The sequence below is a fragment of the Arachis ipaensis genome, chromosome B07 (genome assembly GCF_000816755.2).
Source record: "Arachis ipaensis cultivar K30076 chromosome B07, Araip1.1, whole genome shotgun sequence".
Classification (NCBI taxonomy): Eukaryota; Viridiplantae; Streptophyta; class Magnoliopsida; order Fabales; family Fabaceae; genus Arachis; species Arachis ipaensis.
In genome coordinates this window covers 49,439,291-49,451,365 of record NC_029791.2, presented here as the reverse complement: position 1 = coordinate 49,451,365, position 12,075 = coordinate 49,439,291, and positions in this window count along the sequence as shown.

Sequence of the window (12,075 nt, the reverse complement as noted above, 5' to 3'; positions counted from 1 at the left end):
ACCCATCTTATCAATCTGGGTTTAGAGTCCTGCTTGGAAAGAAGGTACTTGAGAGCAACATGGTTAGTATAGATAATGACCTTAGATCCTATTAAATAGGATCTGAACTTGTTAATAGCATAAACCACTGCAAGTAACTCCTTCTCCGTGGTGGTGTAATTTCTTTGTGCGTCATTTAAAATACGACTGGCATAATAAATGATGTGTAGGAGCTTATCATGTTTATGTCCCAGGACCGTGATGCCTAGGCATCTTAGGCTAGTTTCACAAGCCTTTTTCATCAGTTTTCATTAGGTTTCATGCACTTTCTTGAGCAATAAGTAAGTAGTTGGATGAGAATTTCATGCATATCTTGATTCAATCAAACATGGTTAATTGTGTGCATTTTCATGAGATTTATGCAAGAATTTACTTGAATGCTATGAATGATGCAAAATTTTGTGATTATGGCAAGGCTTTGATGCAATTGTTTGATTGATAATAGGTGAAGAGAAGCAGAGGAAGGGTGAGAAAGAAGCAGAGAAGGCAACGTTCGTGGCCAAAGTTGGCTCACCAACGTTGCTGGCAACGTTTTAAAGAGAAAGGGGTGCCAACGTTAGAGGGAACGTTAGAGAACCAACATTACCCCCAATGTTTTCAATAAATTTCAAAGTTGGAAACTGGAAGAATTGCCTTGTGTGCGTACGCACAAGAAGAAAAATTACAAGTGTGCATACACACAAGTGTGCAACGTTGGAGAGAACATTGGTGAACCAACATTACCCCCAACTTTCTCGACTAATCTCAAAACTAGAGCTGGAAAAATTGCCTTGTGTGCGTACGCACAGTGTTGTGTGCGTACGCATAAGAAAAAAATTTTCAAGTGTGCGCACGCACAAGGCTGCGTGCATAGGCACAAGTGTGCAACATTGGAGGGAACGTTGGTGAACCAAAGTTACCCCCAACGTCTGCGATCATATTTCAGTTTTCAGATTGGAAAATTTTGATATGATGCGTACGCGTCGATGACGCGTACGCGTGAAAGTGGAAAAACAGCAACTCTCGTGTACGCATGGGCAACGTGAACGCGCAAAATGGCAAAAAATTCAGTCTGCGCGTACGCGTGGGGGACGCGTACGCATGGACAACGTGTACGCGTGACCTGGCTAACGTTTATAGTAATGTTGGTGCACAAACGTTCCTCAATGATTTATGGGGAACGTTGATCAACGTTAGTGATTACCAATGTTAGTTGCTAACGTCCATCCTGAGTCATTGCTAGTGGCACCCATGCAAGCTCATGAACGTTGGTTAGCTCAAGCCCGTGTCAGCATCACTAAGAACCACTCTCAACTAGCTTCAACAAAGGCCAGAGCCCACATCCAAGACTTCAAGACTGAATGAAGAAAGTGTATAAATAGCATAGGATTTAAGTTAGATAGGAGGCAGGGAAGTTAGGGACCTTAATTGGGAAACCCTGTAATCATTTTTCTTTTGTACTTTGTTTACTTTTCCTGTACTTTCTTTCTTTTGGTTTTGATTGAGCAATGATGAACAAAACCCCCACTTCATTAGGGAGAGGGGCTCTATTATAATCATAATGAATCAATGAAATTCTTCTTCTTCTCAATCCGCTTAGGTAGCTATAGGATATCTTCTTCTTTGATTGTATATCCTTCACTTCGGAAAAGGGTTTGATTCGATTGAATGTAGGTGTGAACCTAGGAAGGGGAATCACTTACATTAGAATTTGATCTCTATCCTTCACAACTCTCTTGATCAACACCATTCGGAAGGAATTGAGATCTTGAGAGTTAGTGTGGCTTATGGGTGAGAGACCTGCACTTAACCTCTTCTCATGACAATTAGATCAAGGAATTGGCAATCGATTGTGATTAGAGAGATTGAATTGCCAAGGAATTGAGATCCAATCAATTTCAATCTGCCATAGATCTACCCGTATGATTGAGAAAGAAGTTGAGTCCCATTTAATTCATGATGGATTATGATATCTCCAATCCCTGATGAATCTTTCTCTTTGATTTTCTTCAACTTAGATCACTCTAAATTTACTTTAATTGCAATTTTTCACTACTATTTTGATTCCCAGCACCCAATTTCCTTTTTCAATTCATGCAATTTAAGTTCCATTGTCATTTAGATTCTGTAATTTTACTTTCTTGCACTTTAAGATTTTGCTCTTTTACATTTCTTGCAATTTAGGATTCAAGTCATTTACATTTCCTGCCTTTTAAGCTTCAGTCCTTTTACTTTCTTGCTCTTTTAAGTTTCAGTCATTTACATTTCTTGCCATTTACATTTCAAGCAATTTACATTCAGCAATTTACATTCCATGCAATTTAGATTCTGTTACTCAATTTTCTCCAAACTCTCTCAATATTAGCTTGACTAGACTCATCACCTAACTAAAATTGCTTGATCCATCAATCCCTGTGGGATCGACCTCACTCTGGTGAGTTTTACTACTTGATGCGACCCAGTATACTTGCCGGTTAGTTTGAGCGGACGTGTTTCCTGCCATCAAGTTTTTGGCGCCGTTGCCGGGGATTGATTAAGATTGACAATGATTAAGTAGGTGATAATCTAGATTAAGAATTTGTTTTTGTTTTTGTTAAGCCTACTAACTATTTGAGATTTTATTTCTACTAACTCTAACACTACTCTAGCAATAGAGTGTTTTGTTATGCTTTTGGCATTCTGTGTTTATGTATGCCAGGGGAAGAAGAGGTGTATCCACCTCCTTTGATTCTGAACCAGAGAGAACCTTCTTGAGGCTATGAAGAGAAGCAAGAGGGAAGAGGGTAATTAGGGAAGAAGACTCAGAAGAGTGAGACCAAGAATTAGAGGATAACCTCCACAATCCACCAGAGGAGGTAGCCAACAACAATGGCCAGCCTCCAAGGAGAGTTCTAGCTTCCTACACTATCCCCAATCCAAGAAATTTCGGGAGCAGCATTTTAACTCCTAATGTCCATGCTAATAATTTTGAACTCAAACCCCAACTTATCACCTTAGTTCAGAATAACTGCCAATATGGAGGAAGTACTGCAGAGGATCCGAACCAACATCTTTTTATGTTCCTATGAATTTGTGATACTATTAAAACCAATAGAGTGCATCCTGACATTTACAAACTGCTCCTATCTCAATTCTCTCTCAGAGATAAAGCCTCTCATTGGCTCTAAACTGTCCCAAAGGAGAGCATTACCAATTGGGATGATTTAGTTAGCAAGTTCGTAACTGAATTCTACCCCCCTCAAAGAGTCATTAAGCTCAAAACAGATGTGTAAACATTCAGACAACTAGAGGGAGAGTCATTATATGAAGTCTGGGAAAGGTACAAGGCCCTGATTAGAAGATGTCCTGAAGGAATGTTTAGTGAGTGGGTTGAGCTCCAAAATTTCTATGAAGGTCTATCCATGTAGTCAAGAAAAGTATTAGACTACTCTTTAGGAGGGTCATTGCAAATGATGAAGACTGCACAAGAAGCACATGACCTCACAGACATGGTTGCCAACAATGAATATTTCTATTCTTCTGAAAGAAAAGCAGCTCCCAAAAGAGGTGTATTTGAGTTTGAAGGTGTTGACACAATACTAGCTCAGAACAAGATCATGCACCAGCAACTTCAACAACAAATAGAGATGATGTCAAAGAGGATGGATAGGTTGCAACTCGCAGCAGTAAGCACAACCAATCAACCAACAGTTGTGTGGGCTCAAAATGAGGAGAGCTATGAAGGATATAATGCTGAGCAGCAGCAGAAACAAGTTCACTACATGCACAACCAAGGTTCTAGACCAAATGAGTTCCATGGGAACACTTACAATCCTTCATGGAGAAATCACCCCAATCTGAAGTTGGGAGAAAACCGAAATTCATGGCAGAAAAATTCCAATCCAAGCAACTTCTGCAACACAAACCACCAAAATCATCAATCCACTAACCAAACTCCTACAGAAAACCACAGAACAACTACCCCACATCCACCTATTATCCACCCAATAACCCATCAACTAACCAAAATAACTTCCATCAACCATCAACATCAGCAATTCTCCAAGTTCCTAGAGATTTTCAGAAAGCTAGAGAATAATCTCCCACTTGCTGAGGCATTAGAGCAAATGCCATTATATGCTAAATTCCTCAAGGAGTTCATCAACAAGAAGAGAAGTTGAAAAGAAAAAGAAACGGTGATCCTAACTCAAGAGTGTAGTGCTGTGATTCAGAAAGGCCTACCACCAAGTTTCTTCATTCCATGTACCATTGGCAGCATGCCTATTGATAAGGCCTTGTGTGATTTAGGCTCAAGCATCAACCTGATGCCACTCTCCATGATGAAAAGGCTATCTATAGAGGAATTAAAGCATACAAGAATGTCATTGCAACTAGCTGATAGGTCTATCATCATACCCAATGAAGTGGTAAAAAATCTTCTAGTCAAGGTGAGAAAGTTCATATTTCCAGCAGATTTTGTGATCCTGGATTTAGATGAAGAAAGAAGCGATTCTATCATATTGGGGAGACGTTTCCTAGCCACAGCAAGAGCCATCATTGATGTAGAGAAAGGAGAAATGATCTTGAGGGCACATGATGAGTAAATAATCTTCAATGTCTTTAGAGAGGTGCAACCTCTTGCTGAAAGGAAATATTGCATGAGAGTTGAGGAGGAGGACTTAAATTTGAAGAAAAAGCCCAATAAATCACTTATCAACTCACTCTTGGTAAAGAAGAAAGACATTAAAGAAAGACAGAAGGATCATGAGAACAAGAGAGCTGAGGAAGAATTGCAAACAGAGTTTCCAAAAGTGATAACTAAGAAGAAGGCCCCTGACATAAAGCTTGCTGCCAAGAAAGAAGAATCATCAAAGAAAGGGAAGAAGTACAAGAAAAAGGTCCCAAAAGGGTGGAAAAACACGATGATTCCAACTGAAGGATTCTCAGAGGGAGATAAAGTGAAGTTGATCTACCAACAGTTGGAAACATCTCCACATTTGGATGAGTATTACACAGTCAGTAGAATACTCTCGCTGGTGCATGCAGAAATTGTCCATCAAAACACAGGAAGAAGGCTTACAGTGAGAGGGGACAAGCTGAGACATTATGACCATCAGCCACCCTAACAGAGAAAAGCTATCAAGCTAATGACGATAAAGAAGCGCTTGTTGGGAGGCAACCCAACCAGAGGTAGCTTTCTTTTTCTAGTTGTTCCAATAAGATGTTAAGATTTCCCTGTATTGCAAGGAGTTAAGTTTGGTGTTTCACACCAAAATGAGTATAAAAAGGGTGAAAGTGTGATTTTAAGTTTGGTGTTCCACCATAGATTTCATGAAAACACACTATAACCCTCCAAAGAGCATCATGAATCATAAACTCCAAAATAATCAGGGAAATTACTTAACAGTTGTTCAACTTATAGTTCATAGCTAGCTTACTTAAATAAAAGCACAGGGTTTCATGTGTGTAATCAATTTGCTGCATAATAGATAGTGGCAGGGAACTAAGTTTGGTGTTTACACACCAAAGTTAGTTCAAAAGCCTACAAACATTCATCCATGACTAACCATCTTTCAAGTGCTTGGGGGACAAGCAACTTCCACTATCATTGTAGAAAGTTAGTCAACTTCTTGGAAGGACTATGCATCATCACCAGGGAGAATACAAAAGCCAGGGAGGATGATGAAAAACTTAGCAAGAAGATACCAAGAGGTTGTATGGTTACTTAACTGATTTAAAGTATTTTAATTGGAAGTCTAAATATACCCTTGCTGATTAGTTTACCTTTGTGTACATTCTGTTTGTTTGTTTTCTTTAATTTTCATTTGAGTGTGCTAGTCTAAGTGCCCCGTTTCGTTTACACCCTGCTTGAATGTATGTCTTGTCCCTTTTGATTTTGATTGAATAAAAGAAAATGTTTTAATACAGAAAGAGTAATAGTCCAATTTGGTAGGAAATAGAATAAGGTCAAGTGGTGGTACATGTTTGATTATTTAGTAAAATCACTATTCATGCCCGGATCCGAGCTGTACGACCCGGGCTGATCGACGACAAGTCGACCGACCTGTTCAGACCAGGATTATCCGACCTCTTTGTAAAAGTGGTCTGCCAAATCACTACAGAGGCCCAAGAAGGCCCAGAAAAAAGAACACGGCCCAAATCTAAAGGAAGCCAAAGCCTAGAAAGATAAGGATGGTTCCCCTAAAGAGAAGATGACTTCACTCAAAGATAAGATAAGATAACTCAGGTATAACTATCTTATCTCCAGAAAAGATCACTCTACAACATTATAAATATACTGGAGCACCCAGGTATAACTCATATTCTGATTCTACTAAAAACCTGCTTAATACCCTTGCTAACTTAAGCATCAGAGTCCCTTGCAGGTACCACCACCTCCGGTGACAAAGGATCAGCAGCATTGCCAGTTCAACAAGTCGGACGCGACAGCTCCAGCCACCGCTCACAAGTCGGACACGTCATCTCTGACCAGCATAGAAGATCTCGTCCGAGATCAACCTATAGTTTCAGGTAACCCTCGGAACATTGGCGCCGTTGTCGGGGAACCTGGAAGTCATCCCATCATCATGGCGGACAACCTTGGCAATGACCACAATTTCGATTTGGAAAACAAAATGCCACATAAGAATGCGGATGTCACACTAGACGATACTTCTCAGCCTAACAAAAACAAAAATTCGCCAAGCACAGGAGTCATGGAGGCACTTCAAGATCACCTAAAACAACTCGAAAAAGAGGTCGAATATCAACGGAAGGCCGAGAGAGACCTACGAAGGGAAGCTAGGCGACGCTGAGAATTAGAAGACAAGCTCCTAAAGCTTGAAGCCGATCTCAAAGCTAAAACAACTCGATCCAGCCACGAAGATAGCCCCCGCAAAGACCAAGACCCATTCACCAAAGAGATCATGAAGGCCAAAATACCAAAAGACTTCAAACCCCTTGACATGACTCCATACGACGGCACATCAGATCCCAGCCATCATCTCAATAATTTCAGAAGTAGAATGTATCTCACTGACACCTTAGACGCAATTCGATGCAAAGCCTTCCCGACTACCTTGACGAAGACAGCAATTAAATGGTTCGACAATCTGCCCCCTAGGTCCATCTCAAGCTTTGACGACTTAGCCAAGAAGTTTCTAGCCAGATTCTCCATCCAGAAGGACAAAACTAAACACGCCCCAAGCCTATTAGGGATCAAGCAAGGAGATCGGAAAAGCCTTCGCAGCTACATAGAAAGATTCAACAAACCATGTCTGGACATACAAAGTCTGCCAACAGAAGCAGCCATTATAGGTCTCATCAATGGTTTACGAGAGGGACCTTTTAGTCACTCCATATCAAAAAAACATCCCACATCTCTGAATGAAGTGCAAGAATGAGCAGAGAAATACATCAACATGGAGGAAAACTCTCGACTAGGAGAGACCTCAAAGTCCGGATTCTCCTACTCCTCCCGAGATAAGGACAAAGAGTCCAAGAAAAAAGAAGTTCAGCATGGAGAAAAGATCAAGAAATACCACAATTACACCCCCTCTTCGGGTGTCTCTTGTAGATGTCTATCGAGAAGTATGCCATACTGAAAAGATACCCCCACCTTGCCCACTCAAAAGCATGAAAGGAGGAGGAAATCAGACAGAATACTGTGAATACCATCAAATTTATGGACATCCCACCAACGAGTGCTTCGATTTAAAGAATGTCATAGAAAAATTGGTAAGAGAGGGGAGACTAGATCGGTACTTAGCCAGCAAAACAGACGAGCCAAGAAAAAGAAGAAGGGACGAAGAGGTCGAATGAACTGAACGACCACCTCGTACCCCGGAGAGACATGTCCACATGATAAACGGAGGATTTGCGGGAGGAGAAATCTCCAAATCATCTCGCAAAAGACATCTTAAAGAAGTATATCATGTCGAGGGAGGAGAAGGAGCACCCAACCTCCCTACTATCACTTTCACTAAAGAGGATGTAGTTGGCGTCATCTCGGGACATGATGATCCCATGGTCATCACTATCATATTGGCCAACGCTAATCTCCACCGCACACTGGTGGACCAGGGAAGCTCGGCTGACATATTGTTCAAAACCGCCTTTGATAAACTTGGCCTAAAGGAAAAAGAACTCAGAGCATATCCGAACAGCTTATTTGGGCTAGAAGACACTCCAATCCAACCACTTGGATACATCTCACTACACAGAACCTTTGGAAAAGGAAACTGGTCAAGGACGCTCAACATAAACTATATCGTGGTCGACGTGAGTACAGCCTACAATGCCCTGATAGGTCGGACAACGCTAAATCATCTCGGTGCAGTAGTCTCGACTCCACATCTGTGCATGAAGTTCCCAACCACAGAAGGGATCGCTACGATAAAAGCAGACCAGAAAACAGCACGCCGCTGTTACAACGAAAGTCTGAACCTTAGAGGCAAAGGAGAAGAAATCCACACCATCGAACTCGGGGGAGTTCGAGGACGGGAAGAACTTTGTCCACAACCTGAAGGTAAGATAGAAAAAGTTCAGATCGGAGATGTCCCAGATAAAATAACCAATATTGGCACAATCCTAAAAAGAGACGTAAATGAGTCCCTCATACAGTTCTTAAGAGATAATGTCGACCTCTTTGCATGGAAGGCCACAGACATGCTGGGCATAGACCCCAAACTAATGTGCCATAAACTGGCAGTATATCCAGGATCTTGGCCAGTAGAGCAGAGACGTATGATGAGCGGATAATTTATACCCTTTTTGGCATTATTTTTAGATAGTTTTTAGTAAGTTTTGGTTACTTTTTATTATATTTTTATTAGTTTTTATGCAAAAATCACATTTCTGGACTTTACTATGAGTTTGTTTGTTTTTCTGTGATTTCAGGTATTTTCTGGCTGAAATTGAGGGACCTGAACAAAAATCTAATTCAGAGGCTGAGAAAGGACTGCAGATGCTGTAGGATTTTGACCCTCCTGTACTCGAAATGGATTTTCTGGAACTAAAGAACTCTAATTGGTGCTCTTTTAATTGCATTGGAAAGTAGACATCTTGGGCTTTCCAGAAATATATAATAGTCTATACTTTTCCAGAGATTTGATGGCCCAAACTGGTGTTAAACGCCAGCCAGAGACCCTTTTTTAGAGTAAAACGCTAGAACTGGCACCAAAACTAGAGTTAAACGCCCAAACTGGCACCCAAGCTGGCGTTTAACTCCAAGAATGGCCTATGCACGTGAAAGCTTCAATGCTCAGCCCAAACACACACCAAGTGGACCCCGGAAGTGGATTTTTGCACTATCTGCACTTAGTTACTCATTTTCTGTAAACCTAAGTTACTAGTTTAGTATAAAAAATACTTTTAGAGATTCATTTTTAGGACTCATGACATATTTTACATTTAATATTGTATCTTCTACGGCATGAGCCTCTAAACCCCATAGGTCGGGGTGAGGAGCTTGATAACCCCCCGTTTTTAGGGTTTATCATGCATAGAATCTAAGAGTTTTATCAATGATCTTCCACACTTATTTATATAAAACTGCATGATTTTGTTTCTCTTTTCCATTCTATCTCATAGATGAAAATATGCTTCTTTTGCATCAAAATTTGAGATATTGTAATCCTCCTCTATTACCATTAGATGCCTTGATCCATTTGTTAAGTGATTTCAGAAGTTATAGGGCAAAAATGGCCAAGGGGAATGAAGGAAGCATGCATGAATGGAAGGAGCATAAAGCAAATCAAGGAATTGAAGTTTGCACATGCGCGCGCACGCGCACCGTGCGCGTACGCATGGATGCGCTCATCCAGAGCTAGCGCAGTGGAGCCGAGCGAGGAGCCGGCACGCTTATATGGCTGGCCCATACCCCCTATGATGCTGGCGCGCACCGTACGCCTGCGCGCAGATCGCAAAAGAGCCCAAGGACGCATACACATGCAGTGCGCGTACGCGTCGATATGCGCACATGATTTTTTAAATGAAACACGTGCCCAGCGATTTCAAGGGGGTTCCAGGCCCTGTTTTGGAGCAGATTTTGGAGGGAAAAGCTTAAGAAGACCAAGGCTTAGGGGTGTTAGGGAGGAATAGTTTTTTTTAGATATTTTGAGAAAGTTAGTTACATTTGATTTTTAGAGAGAGAAACTCCAACTTCTCTCTTGGTTTTCATCCTCCATTGCAAGTTTCCTTTGAATTCTTGGTGAGATCTATTGCTAATTGACTTTTTTTTGCTATAAGTGTAGATCTACTCTTCTTCTACTCTTAATTGATGTTCTTTTGATTCAATTTCTTAGATCTAGATTTGGTTCACTTTGTTACTTTGAATGTGGATTAATGAATTGAGGTTTCATTCAATTGTGTGGTTGTTGATGATTGTTTGGAATAGATAGCTTTAATTCAATTCTCTTCTCTCAATTGCCTCATGTTTTCTATAATTGCCTACCAATTGTTTGTGATAATGACAACCTTAGCTATGGAGTAGATTTCTCTCACTTGGCTTAGGGGTTGAGTTATTGGAGATACTTGAATAGTGGATATCAATTGTAGATTATGAATTGAGAATTGCTAATTGGCTTGGAGTGTACTAAAGCTAGACTTCCTTAGGGTGAGACTATTCAGAACCATTCCCATCGCCAGAGTGGTGAGTACAACTCACCTGAGCCGGTTCAGCCATTACTCAACGGTACGGAGGAGACGGCAGACTATGAAACTGTTTCTTGGTAACGAACTACGTAGGTTATTTAAGAATAGAACGAGGGAGTACGGAACCGTGTGTATCGATTCGTTCTGAACTCACAGTTAGTATACCAACCCTGTACTTAGTTCTTCGAACACTTTGGCAAGGGTTATAAGTATGGTTCAAAGGTAGAGCGGAACATGTTATGTACTCTAGAGGAAGGAATCGAACAGGCAGTAAAGGTGCCCGTACTTGAATAGTTCCTTAAGAGAGGATTCTTTTAGGGTTAGCCTGTGTTGTAGTGATCCGTTCCATATCTTGGTGAGGAACCGAGAAGGAAGTTCTCTCTTTCCTTTCCGTTTGTTGGTATATCGGTGAAGTAGCCTAGGAAGGGCGGATCATCAGGTCGTATGTGGTACTTTTAGGAACTCCACAGATTAACCTAGAACACGCCCTTCAGGTACTTTAAAACCATTCTCTAACTACTCTCGCCAGAACTCAAGTTTCAAACGTAAGTTCAACCCTACTTCGTGTACATCTCCAACCTCTTGTTTTAGGCCACGTGGGCGAAGGAACTCTCATTGAGAAGAACCTCGCCGGTACAACAGTTTTGGATCTAGTTTTCTTTTTGATAATCATCATAGTTGCTTTCTTATTAACCACGGAAGTAACCTACTACTACTATACCAACCACTTAACCATTCTTGGAAAAGTGGAAGGAGTTTCTGGTTGGCGGAGGCTCGAACGGATTATACTTCGTTCCAAGAAAGTTAAAGACTTAGTTTCCCACGATTCGAGCCTAAACCATCACTTGCGTAGTATGTTACTTCCTCTATTCTTTGAGTACTGTAGTTAGCCGTAGATTTATTTCTGATTAGGATTGATTGTTAGTTTGTTCGTTTGTTAGTTAATTCTCTCTTTATATTCATAAGTGTATAGTTGTATAAGTGTGATTGGTTATCTTACCGTGTGTATTCATTAAGGGGCCGTTGCCACGGTAAAACCACTTACATTTATAAGAATACGGCTAATCTTTGATCACTATTTAGGCTAGCACTCATATCAGATTGGTTGTATGCTTATGGCGTAGTTTGTTAAGATTTTAGATACTGGCTCTTATAACTAAGGTCCAGCAAGAGGGATCCTTAACGAAATCTTATACGTAGTAACTAATCCTTTCTAAAATACCAAAACTCTCAACCACGTTCTTAAGTTTGATCGTTCGTTATTTGTTAATTACCTTTATTTTCGGAACCGGTTCCCATTCGTAACCTTCAAGGTAGTAATATCAAAGGAAGTTAATACTATTCTCAACTAATAACGAAGTGAATCAATTGGGGGATTGTTACCTCCTTTCAGTTCACTCTCATTGATTGAACTCAGTGTTCAGG